At 40.8% G+C, this 16,001-nt stretch overlaps 1 protein-coding gene across 4 annotated transcripts in view; it reads left to right on the forward strand.

The window, feature by feature from the left end:
• Positions 1-16,001, forward strand: part of NRG3 (neuregulin 3) — a 1,127,062-nt gene that overhangs the window by 152,072 nt on the left and 958,989 nt on the right. The gene's annotated exons all lie outside the window — the stretch shown is intronic.

Genomic DNA, 16,001 nt, shown 5'->3' on the forward strand with positions numbered 1-16,001 from the left:
TCTCTAATTTGTTTATTGAATCCTGAGGAGTTTCGCTACTCTGATTACCAAGCATTGAAGCAATAATTTGTTGTTGAATCAGGAAAACAAGAAGATAATTTTATATCAGCCTGATGGGGTTGTTTACTGAAACTCTAACAAGCTTTTGGGGCGTGCATGCCTGTGTGCGTGTGTGTGTGTGTGTGTGTGTGTGTGTGTGTGTGTGTGTGTGTTCGCTTTGACTTACGGTTAAGTCTTTCTGATTTGAAGTAATAGTTTTAGATAATGCTTGGTTGGCAAATGTGATTCCTGACCTGTGGCTTTTTTCCAAATTCTTATCCTTTGAGTCTAGCTAAAAAGCTGCAATGTTTGCATGAGGTGTGTTTTTTTTTTTTTTTTCCTGCTCACTTTAATTATAGTATTTTCTGAAAGAGAGCATGACCTTCTGAATATCCATCATTTTGAATAATTAAAAAGGCAGTGTTTATTAAAATATATTTCATTTCAAAATTGAGTTTATCAGTTGCTACAGTGGTGTATGCATTTTTTGGGACACCCAGTGTTTAGCCATCTGGTAAGACGTTTTCTGAGCACTTACATTGTGAGTGTGCTGTGCTACTTTCCAGTGTTTGGAGATTTAGACAAGCAAATTGTGGTCCAGGTTTACCAAGGCAACTGTACTCTGTTTGGAGAGGTTGGAGATCAAGGGCTAATTAACAGAAGAAACTGAATGAAAGTCTCACTAATTGAGGAGGAGGGGACAGTCTTATCCTGCAGAAGGCACCTTGGGATCTTAATGCGGAGAAGGCCTGTAGGATTAAGATAAGCAGATAGAAATGTTAGTAATTCCTCATTTAATCAGCCTTATTTCATGGTGAGAGAATATTTTCATTCTGAAAGCTGTCAGCCAATGCAAGAAAGGCACTGCCTACGTCACAGTTCACCTCAGTATTTGTGGTGTTTCCTCATTATTGGTGTGGCTTTTTCAAAGGATTTCCTTATGAAGTTTCCTGTCTTTAAGTTGAGACCTAAAGTATCAATGGATGCTGCCTTTTGGGGAGGAAAATCATAAAATCAACTGAGCACTTAAATTTTACTAACCCACGCTGAGAAGCACTATAAACATAAAAGCCACATTGACATTCAAACATTTGGCACCAAAACAAACAAACAAACAAACAAACAAACCACACACATGGATGTAAAGTTTCATTTCATTTTTCTATTGAATTCAGATTTAAATGATAATACTTTTATATAATGCATTAAGTAAAACATATTACTAAAATTAATTATACCTCTGTCTTTTTCTTACTTTAACAAGGCTGCCAGAAATTTTTAAATTAAGTAGGTGGCTCTCATTATATTTTTATTGGTAAGTACTGCCTTAGATGATGCTTATGGAACTGTTGTTATAAGAATTCTATATAAGAGGATTAACCCAGGTAATAAAGCAGAATCCAAGTGTGTGCCCTGCAGGGACTGGGTTCAGTCCCAGCTCTGACCTTGACTCCTCCATTACTCGGTCACTTTCCCTGCCTTGGCTGAGGTTTTCTCATCTGAACAATGAGGGAAGGATTCAAAGGTGGAAGATCTTGAAGTCCCTTCTCACATTAAATCCAGCTATTCTACCTTCTTCAGGGGTACAGTCTCCCCACAGCCTATCAGATGAAACAGTCTTCCTCATCCCAATCCTTCCTTTAGTTCAGAGGTGAAGTTGTAATTACTGTCCTTTGGAGCTTCCTCCAGCAGCCTGAGGCTGGAGCACAGCATCTTTCAATCTGTTCAGCTCTGAGTGAAGCAACTGAATATGTTGTGATTTACACGGATTGGCAATGATATTTTGCAAGCAAATTTCCAGCACTCTTTGAAAATGGTCAGATATGCCTAAAAGTGAATGATGTTTAGTCCCAGTAGTTTTTACGATGCCATTGCAAACAACTTAACTGATTTTTAAAAATCCTTAATTTTAAAATTAATACTGGAACAGCTATTTCTAACTTTATCCCATTGTTTAGCTTTCAAACGTAAGTTGAAGAACCTTTTGATATTAGAAGGAATGAAACTTGTTTATTATCCAAGGTAAAAATGCAGATTGTCATACACAAGATGTAAAATTTACTTAAATATCTCTGGTTTTTTTTCAATGTCCATATATTTGACAGTAATATTGAATTTGGCTATATGTTGTACTTCGAAAACTTTTAACCAGTGTGGTAATTTGGGATATATGAGTAATTTAGAGCGGTTATTCTTATATTATATTCATGTGGTTATATGCCTGTAATAATTCATTTAGAGCCATTTCTTAGTAGAAAAAAGCTTGTTTGAGGAATGCATATTTAAAGACTTTTCATATTTATTATGATGTTTTCTTGCAGAAAGCTTGTATTTTCAGCTCATGCTTCCATTAGCAGAGTCTGAGCCTGCCTGTCCCCTGAAACCTCACCAACACTGAAATTACGGTTTTAAGTCTTGATAAGTCAGTGGGAGAAAAATTGTGTTGTGTTTTTGTTTGAATTTGTATTTCTTAGATTTCTAGGAGGATCAGACATTGTTTAATGAACATATTGGCAGTTTCTAATTCATTTTTAATATCTTATTCCTGGGGTTTATTTAATCTATGTACTTTGCTATTTGAGATAATTTTCTTTTTTGATAGGTGAGTTGATTTGGATCATATCGAAGCTTCCAAGTCGTTCTTCCCTGCTTTGACTGCAAGCTCTGTTCCATCATAGAAAGATCCCTCTATCCCTCCCTATGGTCGGCTGTGTACACACGCACACACACACACACACACACACACACACACACAGATAAACACAGCGAGGAGAGAATCGCTGTGGTCCCCATCCTACCATGTGTCCAGGAGGTGATCAACTCTTTACAAGAAGAGAAAGATATTTTAACCCTTTTATGGTCCTTCTATCAAAGTGTTTATTGGAACAGGTGTTTGTGGATTTTTTCCTAAAGCAAATTAAAAAACCCTCATAGGGATAGTAACTATATTAAAGTCTCTGCTGTAAAGAAAGGTTGCCAATCTGTTGGGCTACCAGTTTACTTATTTGAACCACATTGGCATATCCCCTTGCAAAATCATCTTTATTGAGCTGTTGTTACAAGGCCATTAAAAGAAAGCCATATAAAATAGGGTGATGCTTCTGTTATGAAAATATTATGTCCATTTTCCTCTAACAATGATATTCCAATATGTGAAAGATTCATTTTGAACAATTAAGTGCTAACCTGATATCAAACTATATTACAAGTCTTCGTAATCTAAACTGCATGGTATTGGTATAAACACAGACATATAGATTCATGGAATAGAATAGAGAGCAAAGAAATAAACCTATGCCTCTGTGGTCAATTAGTCTATGACAAAGGAAGCAAGAACATACAATGGAGTGAAGACAGTTTCTTCAGTTAATGGTTCTGGGAAAACTGGGCAGATACATGCAAAAAATGAAACTAGACCACGTTTTTTTACACCACATACAAGAATAAACCACAAATGGGTTAAAGACTTAAATGTAAGACTTGAAACCATAAAACTCCTAGAAGAAAAGATAGACAGTAAACTCTCTGACATAACTCTTAGCATTATTATTTTTCTGACATATCTCCTCAGGCAACAGAAACAAAAGAAAAAAATAAACAAATGGGACTACATCAAGCTAAAAAAAAAAGTTGCACAGCAAAGAAAACCATCAACAAAATGAAAAGATAACCTAATGAATGGGAGAACATATTTACCAATGATACATTTGATATGGGGTTAATATCCAAAATATATAAGGAACTCATACAACTTAACACCAAAACAAAACAAATAATTTGATTTAAAATGGGCAAAGGGCCTGAATAAACATTTCTCTAAAGAGGATAGACAGATAGCCATTAGACATATGAGAAGATGCTCAAGGTCACTAATCATCAGAGAAATGCAAATTAAAACCACAATGAGATACTGCTGAACACATTATGGAGGTTCCTCAAAACATTAAAAATAGACCTATCACATGACTTAGCAATCCCAATCTGGGTACTTATCTAAAGAAATAAAAAACATTATTTCAAAAAGATAAATGCACCCCTATGTCCACTGCAAGAGTCAGGATATGGAGGTAACCTAAGTGTCCATGGAGGGATAGCAAATGGATAAAGAAGAAGTGGTACCTGTATACGTGGCCAAAAAAATGACATTTTACCATTCTTGGCATGATGAAACTAGAGCATATTATGCTAAGTGAAATGAGTCAAGCAGAGAAAGACAAATACTTTATTTTACCTACATGAAATTTAAAAAACAAAATAAGTGAACATGCAAGACAAAAACAAACATAGATCCAGAGAGCAAACTGATGGTTGCCTGATGGGAGGGGGGATATGGGGCTGGGTGAGAAAGGTGAAGGGTTAATACTTATGAAATGGCAGTTACAAAATAGTCACAGGAAGTAAAGTAAAACAGGGTATACAGCCAGTAATACTGTAATAACTTACGTATGGTATCGGGTGGGTGCTAGACTTATCGGGGATCACTTCAGAAGTTATATAAATGTCTAACCACTATGCTGTAGAGCTGAAACTAATATTATATTGAATTATATTATAATCAACTTTAATTAAAAAATAAAATAATTGCACAACCAGCGTGGCTCAGTGGTTGAGCATCAACCTATGAACCAGGAGACCATTGTTTGATTTCCTGTCAGGCCACATGCCCTGTTGCAGGTTTGATCCCCAGTGGGGTTCATGCAGGAGGCAGCCAATCAATGATTCTCTCTCATCATTGATGTTTCGGTCTCATTCTCCCTCTCTTCCTCTCTGAAATTAATAAAAATATATTAAAAATTAAAAAATAAAATAAAATATGTTAAAAAATTTAAAAAAAAGTGCTGGAAAACAGTACTCTTGATTTTTTTCTAATACTTGTTAACTGATCATGTTGCAGGTTTTGCTTGGCTGCTTAGAGAGTCAGAGCCAAATTTAAAGCTTAATCACAGTAATAGTATTGCCTGTGTTTGACATATTTGTATGCTCTAATTATTAAGTTAATTATATTTTTACTCAAGATTTATTATTTGTTATTAGTTGGAACACAGAAGTTTTATGTATTGTGTTGGGGTTTGTTTTGGTTCTTGGTCTCTCCAAAAGCAACAACAATGACGACACTAATACATCCATTTTGGAAGAGGCGTAAGGTATTAATAGAAAAAAGACTAATCAGTCTTCAGTATCATATTCCTGAAAAAAGCAAGGCCTAAGAACGGTTTTTACAAGTTTGGTCAGATACTGTTAATCATTGTTTTCATAATGATGTTAAGGTTTGCAACAACAAAAATAGAATACAGTAAGCATGCATTTTTGAGCTGCTACCATACTTTCAGGTAAACTGTTGGAAATCATCATATTAGTCTGAGGCTCTTCATTTTTTGTTAGTTTGTTTTAATGTCAAAATGTTTCTTCAAGTAAATACCCAAGTATCAATCTCCTGTTTCAGGATATTATTTCTGTTTACTCACTGAGCAGTTCATGATTTTAAATCAGTTGGGCTTCACAAGAATAAGTGAACAATACAAGACTTATTTGTAAATATCGCTTCGGCTTTCTGAGTGTCCTTTGTGGCTACTTGGTGGTTCGGTCCTGGGAGACCTAATAAAAGCAGCTGAAGTTACCTAACTGCTATCTACTTATACAGGGTTCAGCATTTTATTTTATTTATTTGCTTTTTATATTTTTATTGATTTCAGGGAAGAAGGGAGAGGGAGAGAGAGAGATAGAAATATCAATGATGAGAGAGAATCATTGATGGGCTGCCTTCTGCACACCCCACACTGGGGATCAAGCCTGCAACTAGGAATGCCCTGACCAGGAATTGAACCAGTGACCTCTTGGTTCCTGGGTCATTGCTCAACCTCTGAGTCATACCCAGCTGGGCCAGGATTCAGCATTTTAATAGAAACATGCTTTAGAAAACTAAGCAAAGTATATAGTAAAAGATGTGCTGCTGAAAGTTAAGTTTTTATTAATATGCTTTGATTCAAATTATGGGCTTTTGTTTCCCCAGCCTTTTGGGGGTTAGTGAGGTCATCTGGTCCCACACAGCTTTTTGGGGAGTTATTTGCATTACGGTTTGCAAGGTATCTCTTCTCCAGGGAAATAATTTTAACTATGTTTGAAAGGATGAATTTAAAAGATTATTAACTCGTCCTCAAATTTCAAAATGATGTTTCTGTCATATCAGACAATTTTCTTCCTGTGCATTAAAGAATAATATGAGGAAAGCATTAACCACATCACCATATTTAAATGCTGCTTGGATATTGTCACTCTTGCTAATTTTTTTAGTGGGGTACAATTCACATGCAAAATTACCTTCCTATCCAGGTGTCAGGTTGAACTTGAGCTGATGGAGCTGATGTGCTGCTTCAGATGTAGGTGTGGAACATGGCAGCCTCTCTCCCATGCAGATTGTGGAAAGAGGCAAACTTACAGAGCCTCCAGTCAGGTAACTGTGCCCACTCATACCAAGGCTGAAAGGGAGCTTCCAGAGTGGGGATGTGGACAAGAGGAAGAGAGGGACAGTCAGGAGGTAGGGGCCGGGAAGGAAGGACAGCACGTTAGTCAGAGACTTGACTCAGAATCCAGGCTCTGGGATAATGCTCATGGAAGCAATGTGTCCTGGATTCTGTCCCATCCAGTATCCACGCTCAAGCTCCCTTTCTCTGGCTGGCTTCTATTCAAACAGCTGGGAAAGGTTGTTTCCAACTTTCATTTTAATGGGGTTTGACATAGGATGGTGTTTAGTAGGTGGAATTCTGTTTTACTAACTCTTCCCCATTGTTTATCTTCTTGCCTTAAACACCGATGCTGCGTCTAGAATTGTGGTTATGTGGGCGGGGGAAGGGGAGCATCTAGTGAACCTGAAGAAAGATGGTGTCATGCCCAGGCTCCTCTGGGTTTCTGCCTACCCACCAGACTTCTGGCCACAGGAGTCAAAACAAACCCTGAGTTGGAGTCAGAGTTTCTGTGACTTGCATCCAGATGCATTCCTACTTGATATCCTTTGCCACCTTTACCTGCATGTGCCTTCTGTTCTTCAATAATCTTACTCCCCAAATAAGGGAGATGCAAGTATGTAAAACTCAAGTTCTCATCCCAACACTTCTTAAAACCTGATATGTCCCATCTGCTTAGCCAGGATGCTCTCTACCTGTGAGGTACTTAAACATTGCTTGCTGAGTGGATGGGAACTAGAAGAACCCTCTACAAATTGATCCCTTTGGCATTCTCTCACCCGGTGTTCCTACGTGCAAAGCAGCATTGTACCCGGATGTGCTACTTCCGCCCCCATCTCTGCTCCTACAAACCCTGGTGTACGAGTGTTGTGAGGATCCACCTGTTTTTGGCTGCTCCTTCTGGTGGGTGAAGAGGGAGGTCTGAGTTCCTGAAGGTATTGTATGAACCTTGACTATACTTATAAAAAGCACAGAATAACTAAGAAATATGTTCACCATGTAAAGATTTACATGGAGCTCGAACCACTAACTCTTGCAGACCGGCTTGGTGCCAGCATGGTTTGATGAAGAAAGGTCTTTAGACCATCAAAGCTATGTTTGCAACCCATTGTTGTCCCTGCTGGCTGTGTGATGTTGCCTGTTTTGAAGAGTGGTTGGGATTAGATGACTTTTTGTGTGTCTGTGTGTGTGGCATGTAGTAAGGAATTAATAAATGATAATTGTTAGGTTAACGGTTCTAGTTAATCCTGCAATATGGTGTTTGGAAGGTGTGATTGTATCAAAACAAAATAAGCAATATAATAAGTCATTTTGGACCTACATCTTATTTTAGAATAATCGTTCTGATAACCTAATCTCTTCCCTGAGGTGCTTTTGATTGGTTACTGTGCTCCGTTCAAAGCTGTCAGTCAACAGGGTCCTATGATCGCTACCTGTACCTGCCTCACTGTATTATCTGCTGGGGCCCACACAGGTGACAGTTCCAGAGATTTCACTGGTTGTCATTTATAGAACTTTTTTAAATGAAAGAAAGGCAAGCAACTAGATCTTCTAGCACACTAGTTGGGAGCCAACAACAGATTGGTGTTCTGGTGGCCCTGCAGTAGGATGGTAACCTTCAAAATCATTAATTAATGTTGATGTGTAATGAGCTAATTAGGACTTTGGGGCATTTTGACACTTCCAGTAGCTTATTTAATTATCTGAAGGAGGCTTTTACCATCTCAAGAGGTGTTATGATCTGCCTTTGGGAACTAAAGAGCCACCTTAGAAAACAATCGAGCATCCCTCATGTTGGCAAATGACTTCTCCGGAGAATGTTTCCTTTTAAAAAACTTCCCTTCGACATAAATCCTTGTTTGAAATCATACACAGCAACTTTGACACAGTGGTATAATAGATGAGTTGCTCCTTCTTGATTGGCAGGGGTGTTTTCAGGGATCAGAACAAAAACAGAGCAGCACTTACTTAAATCCTTGCCCAGAGGCGGAATGTTCCCCAGGAAGCAAGGCTCTCTGGGAGGGCAGCCAACGGTGCCCCTAGAAAACGATGCGGAGAGAGGCTCATGCAAGCAGATAGAATGAGGCAGTTCGGCTCCACCGGACCTTCGCTTATTTCCTTAGTCAGGAAATATCACAGAAAATGTAAGTGGTGATGATGTTGACACTAACAATGATTGAGTTCAATGAGTGATGGCAGCACGGGGAGTGTGCAGGAAGTGGGCACTGCACAGTGGTCTGTACACACCTCTAGGCCACCGTGTATGGGGCTCTGGATTTTACGATTTATATCCGAGTGAGGGAAAGAGCCGGCACCTATATGGTGTGTCAGAGTTATAGGTAAAAACGTATAAATGAAAGTGTCATAAGTGAAAGAGACTAAACAGGAAATTCAGGCAGGAAATATCCCAGAGACAGAACATGATCTGTACTGAAACCTTGCTCTATAAAGCAAGAAAACTACCCACCACTTTCATGAGGACTTGGACAAGATTTGGTTTTCCATGATGGAATCAAGCAACTTTTTCCTTAAAAGAACAAACAATGTTAATTTTAGTATGCACTGAAGCTGAGGCAATAATAATACTAATTTGATAACAAAAAAACAGTACTTTTCAAATTATTCTGAGGTGTTGTGAAGTTGTGAAATCTTGCATCTAGGTGATAGAAGTGCAAAAAATGTAGGGAAAAATATGGAATTTGAGTGGGTCCATGAAGGGTGGAGTGGGGGAGGTTTTCACTGCCAAGTTAGGGAGATGGGGGCAGAAGGGGACATAAAAAATACAAAAGAAATAAATGGAAGATGAGTTTGCAAAAATAGGTTTGTATAAGAACCAAGGAGGTTTAGAATACAGCTTTTAAGATTCTGGGGGTCAACTCTTCAGGAACAGAGGGTCTTAAAGGCATTAATGCAGGGAAGTAACAATATTAAAAGTAGCCTATATTGCCCTGGCCGGTTTGGCTCAGTTGGTTGGGCATTGTCCTGTGCACTAAAGGGTTGCTGGTTTGGTTCCAGTCAGGGCACATACTTGGGTTCAGGGTTTGATCCCTGGTGGAAAGCATTTTGCTCTCAAATCGAAGTTTCTCTCACTCTCTCCCTCTCCCTTTCTCTCTCTCTCAAAATCAATAAAAAATCTTTTTTAAGAAATTAGTCTGTATTTTAGGTAAGATTAGATATTAATTCTTGAAATTTGGAAAATCCCCAACAATATCTGATTACAAAAATGAAAGTTAATATGTAGAAGTTCAAATATTACTTTTAAAGAATCTGAAAAAACATAGGACCCCCATCTATGTGAAGAAGCCTGTAGCATTTTCCCAGCCACATTCATAATCCTGAAAATATTTCCAAGTCCATCATGGCAGACCTGTCCCATTTAAATACACAGTCATCAACCCTCCTTAATGCTACAATTTTTTAGGTAAAATTGTTTCAACTGAGTGCACACATCTATTAGTGTGAAGTCGTATTGGATAATGAAGCGCTGTTATTCCCATGGACCTGTGTTAGGTGGACCAGGGATTTTAATTAAATATCTGAATGGGTGTTATACAGCAGATACTCTCTAGAAAGCATCTGTCAGGGTTAATATTTTACAAGTTAGCTATGCCTCTTTCAACCTTTAATTATAACATTCTACCTCTTTATTCTTAGTTACTGCTAATAATTTCAAGGTGATACAGATAGAAATTACTTGATTATCCAAGTGACTGCACAAATCAAATGAAATAGAAAGCAATTTCACTACCTATACATGTTTTATAAGTACACATTATTAACATGCTATTTTTAAAAAAATTATCTCTTTTTTTTAATTGATTTTTTGGAGAGAGAGAAAGGGAGAGGGAGAGAGAAACATAGATGAGAGAGCGAAATAATGGATTAGCTACCTCCTGAACACCCTCTCCTGGAGAATGAGCCCACAATTCCGGCATGTGCCCTGACCGGGAATCAAACTGCCAACCTTTCCATGCATGAGTAGATGCTCAATCAATTGAGCCACACCCACCAACGCTCTCTTTTTTTCTAAGAGGAATTGAAAAACGCATGATATCCTGTGGCTGGGAAAGTGTAATGCCCGGCACAGGTGTAACTAAACTCGACTCTCAGTGATAGCAGCGATAGTGCTCCTGCATCAAATAGACTAATACACTCCTTGATCTTTGTCATTTCTTCAGCTCTCGTCGGGTGCTCATCCGTAGTCCTCATTCGTTTCTCATAGCGCCCAGTTGATCACCTCATGTCCATTTCATTAGGTAAGTGTGTGACCTGCCACTTCCTTCTTCCCATGGAGACGTTGGCCATCCTTGTGGATGGAGCATTCTTCAAGGACTTGCTTTGGCTTTAAATTCAGAAACATAAAACACATTGTTAGTCTCTTCATACTGGAATCCACTCCTTCCACACCAACCTCTTATGGGCCATTCACATGCTGGGCTGTTGAAAAGGAGGCTGGCTGCTGTTGGTCCGGAGAAGTAGACACCCAGGCCCCAGCTTGATAAGCAGCCACGCTGATATTGGCTCTGGCTGTGGGGTGAATCCTGGACTGTTAGGATTGTATCCGATTTGACTCTGTGTGGTTTCCAAGTACTGTTTTGAAAAAGTGTATGTTAATTACATGCTTCTATTTAAGAGTCAAGATATCACTGTTCTGTTGTGGATCTGAAAACTCCATTTATTACAAACCACCCACCAATCAGAAGTTATTTCTGTCCATAATAAAGAAAGCTTAACATTTATTTTCAGAATATGAAAGAAAACTTTGATACTCTCACTAGTAAAATAGGTTAACATTTTTTCTTTCTAACTCCTCCTCTTGGTTTCCAATTTTTTCTTTGCTGTGCAGTTGGTGATGCTTGGTGTTGCTATGCTGACTCAAAAATGCAGTGGGGAGAAGGACCAGGCCTCTGCTTATCCTGAGAGTAGAGCATTTTCATTGTGGACACTCAGAGGGTCTCCCAGAAGGTGAAGACTATCTTCCTAATGGATTAGAATAATGACAGTAATCAGAACTGAAACCTGTGAAGTCATATTTGACATGAACAATTCTTGATTTCTAGGAAGATGATCTCATTGTAGTTCTTACTAAGTGAGGAAAATTAATTATTTTATCCATTTTGTGGATAGTAACAGCACTTTGTTCCTGAATTCACATGGCTGTTTCTATGACAGTTGGGAGTCTATCCTAGCTGGCAATCTATAGTAATAAAAGCGTAATATGCTAATTAGACCAGACGTCCTTCAGACAACCTTCCGGATGAAGCTGGGGCTGTGAGGGAAGCCCGGGTCCCGGGTGCCAGAGGGAAGCTGGTGGCGGCAGCGGGTGGGGGGTGGGGGAGGAAGGAAGGCCTACTCTTGCATGAATTTCATGCATCAGGCCTCTGATGGAGAATAAAATTTTAACCATGTTAACAGCACTATCTTTTACTATTCCAGACCTCAGTTCCTGTGGTTTTTGGAGCGCATCACGCTCCTCACATATACTCATTTGTCCTTATAGGCATGTCATTATGGAATATACGGTTAGAGAATCATTTTAAAAAACAGGTAAAACCGTGACCCTCATGTAGATGTAAAGTGAACACGGATTAAACATTTAACTCATTAAGGAGGGAACCAGGATGATGCTATAATGAGTGTAAAAGAACCCAAAGAGCAGATCCAATTAGACATCAGGAGTATTGAAAGGTGGTGCAAATAGAGCCAAAGTAGGCTCTTCCCTAGTGGGAGGGAAGTCAGTGGGAACTCTAGGAGACAGAATGTTGCATGCCTAGTAGGCAGATATCGTTTAGCATTGCTGTCAGGAAACTACAACTTATAGGGATGTAAATAGCCCAGTGCTGGCTAGAATGCGATAACCTGAAAGAAGGTGCTGTTGACAGTGCAGTTTTCCCCTTAAGAGAGGTTCCCCTCACAATATCTGTCCCCACTTTATTTAGATAACTAGTACTTACCATTGATTCACCTCTAGCAGGCGCCGCAGGGAGCCTTCCCTGGCACCTTCTACCAGGTTTTACGTTTCCCTCTGCCTCTCACATGCTTGTAAATGACAGTTCCGTGTTTATTATGTGACGTTTTCATTTAATATTGCCTCTCAATTTCTCTTTTTAAGACTAAGACTGCATCTTATTTTTTCACTTGCATAGTATTTGTGCAGTATTTGGCACATAGACAAAATTTATAAATTATTTGCAGAACGATTGAATGAATGAATGGTTGGCTGATGGGTATACCCTTGAGGGGAGGGTCCATGAGCACATGTGTAATAGGCAAACATGTGATGCAGCAGGGGTGTGAGGAAGGTCCAGTCATCTCTATAGTTCCCTTTGAGGATAGGGCATCATATATTATTATTAAATTAAACTGTGTGCTTACCTGACTTTTCTACTGCCTCACTGCTTCATCTCAGAAAACCCCTGTATACTTTGCCAACTTCAGTTTATATTTGTAATATATATTCTTCTTATTTCCTAACCACCTGTCAGAGAGTTAAAAATCACAGGCCCGTTAACAGTATCCTATCTAATAAAAGAGTAATATGCAAATTGACCGTACTTCTGCCACACCCACAAGCCACGCCCACCAGCCAATCAGGAGCGAATATGCAAATAAACCCAACCAAGATGGCTACGGCCACAGAGAGCAGGAGGGAGGCTTGGGTTTTCCCGGCAATGGAGGAAGCCAAGCTTTCCACCTGCCCTTGCCGGCCTGGACCTCCACTCAAGGCTACAAAGTTTCAGTGATAGAAGATACATAAACCCAAACAGAAATGGCGGCAGCCATGGAGCTGGAAAGAGCAGGAGGCTAGGGTTGCCCGCGGCGATGGAGGAAGCCAAGCTTCTGCAGCCCTGGTTGGCCCAGGCCTCTGCTTAAGGCTACAAAGTTTCAATTATAGAAAATACATAAATCCCAACAGAAATGGCTGCCGCCTTGGAGCAAGCAGAAGGCTTGGCTCCGCTCCAGGCTACAAAGTTTCAATTATAAAGGATAAATAAACCCCAGATACCAGGGCCTCCGCTTGGGTCGCTGCGGGGCATGGCCGGCCTGCAAACCACCACAGGCCCCTCGCCCAGGCCACCCCATGCCCCAAGGGAACCCCCACCCTGATCCGGGATACCCTTCAGGGCAAACCAACTGGTCCCCCACCTGTGCACTGCTATCCTATCTAATAAAAGAGTAATATGCAGATTGACCATCACTCCAACACACAAGATGGCTGCCCCCATGTGGTCAAAAATCCTGCCCCCATGTGGACACAAGATGGCCACCTCAAGATGGCCAGCAAGGGAGGGCAGTTAGGAGGGACCAGGCCTGCAAGGGAGGGCAGTTGGGGGCGATCAGGCCAGCAGGGGAGGGTAGTTGGGAGGGACCAGGCCTGCAGGTAAAGGCAGTTGGGAGGAACCCAGGCCTGCAGGGGAGAGCAGTTGGGGGGGACCAGGCCTGCAGGGGAGGGCAGTTAGGGATGACCAGGCCTGCAGGGGAGGGCAGTTGGGGGGGACCCAGGCCTTCAGGGGAGAGCAGTTGGGGGGACCAGGCCTGCAGGGGAGGGCAGTTGGCGGGGACCCAGGCCTTCAGGGGAGGGCAGTTAGGGGCAAACAGGCTGGTAGGGGAGCAGTTAGGCATCAATCAGGCTGGCAGGGGAATAGTTAGGGGGTGATCAGGCTGGCAGGCAGAAGCAGTTAGGGGCAATCAGGAAGGCAGGCAGGCGAGCAGTTGGGAGCCAGCAATCCTGGATTGTGATAAGGATGTCCGACTCCCCTATATTTGCAGAAGTAGAAAATTTTCCATAAGAATAAGCGATGATCTTGGACTACATGAGAAACTTGGGGTGGGTATTCAGAGACTTTGAATTCTTCTTGTCTTTTTGGCGAACACGGTGAAGCAAGAGCTACTTAATTCTCTGGGACTTTTAACTGTTCCCAAAAGCTTTTGCAGTTTTGTATGCATGAGAGGAGTCAGTGCTTTAATAGCTGGATCTTTGACCTATTAGTACAATCTTAGAATTAACTGAGCACTGAGTTTATAGTGAACAGGCAGGGCCTGCCCCTCAGCCTATTGTCTCAAGGTCCCTCCCTCTGAAATATGCACACTAAGTAGTGTGGTTCTCCAGAATCCCTGCTATAGAGGATTCCTGTTTGAACATATGTCTGCACCTGTGTGTTCAAAACAGTAGGTGTCCTGGCAAACCCAAGGTGCTTCCTGCAAAGGAGCAGAGTGGGGTGCTTGGGCTTTGGAATAAGAGAGACTTTGAACTCTGTCAGCTTCTACTTGCATGACCTGCAGCAAGCTACCTAATGGCTTTCAGTTTTATGTTCCTTATATCTAAAGTGAGAAAAATACCCCTGGTTGCATAGGGCTTGGGTGAAGACAGGAAGACAGGGAGACCTTGGATGCAGCTGACTTATCCAAGCAGCTGTGCAAAGTGCTAGTCCCCCACCCTGCTCTGGAGTATATCCCGCCCTCATCTGCATTTGCTCCTCCCCCTTTCTTACTTTTTGCATCACCTCCTCTTCAGTCACTACCCTCTTTAAGTCCTTCACTCCTTCCTACCTTGTTGGTAGATTTTCTTGTCTCTCCAACTGGACTTTTGGCAGAGGCCCTGGCTTATCCTGTTGAGAGCTGCCTGAGCGTCTCACATGGGTCTGGCACCCTGCCCCAGCCCAGGGCACTGAAATTCAGCATAGGAGCCTCCGAATGCCACTTTCCTCACAGAAGTCACCTCATGTTTACTTGTGTTCCCTAAAAACCAAAGACAGTGTCTCTCAAGCACAGACTGAAAATGAATTTAGTTTACCAGACGCTGTCCATGGTCCTGAACAGAGTTTGAATTCTATGCAATGGGTTTCCCTTTCCTTATCATGCTGCCCTGCAGTTTGAGCAGCTTGCATTTATGCTTTCCAGCCAGACTCACCCGCCTGCTTTCCCAGCTTACCATGGCTCCTGGGTCCCGGGGAGTGAGGATTGACCTCGGGTCAAATGCACCAGCCCACTCCATCACTACACTGATGCTTGAGGAAGGAGCAGATGTGTGTCAGTGCCTGTGGTACTCAAGACAGCATATTAAAACATGGTTTTCTTTTAACTCCCTGTGTTCAGAAGCTGGAAGCCAGATACACAGAATTGGTACCCTGTGGTTTCTTTGCTCTTATGTTCTTCTTCACAGTGTTTTCATTCCTCTTGAGCACCTTTGGACAAGCATTGTTGTTTTTTCTCTAATGAAAGTAGAAAAATTGTATACTCATTGCTTATTTTTAGCACTGTAGCTATGCTAAACTCTAGTCCAGGCATCTTATTAGGATCAATTCAGGATTTGAATTTTCATTCTATTTAATACTGTGGCATTACTATTCTTTTTGAAAATGTCACCATAGATGGGTATATTTAAATATTTCCTATCAATTGTTGGAAAGATATTTCTCATATGCTTAAGAAGTAAGTAAAAAATAGACACATAGAGATTAGGGGCAAAATTTGTCAAGTTCCCCTGGATTCCTTTTGTGG

This window comes from Plecotus auritus (genome assembly GCF_963455305.1).
Source record: "Plecotus auritus genome assembly, chromosome: 9".
Lineage (NCBI taxonomy): Eukaryota > Metazoa > Chordata > Mammalia > Chiroptera > Vespertilionidae > Plecotus > Plecotus auritus.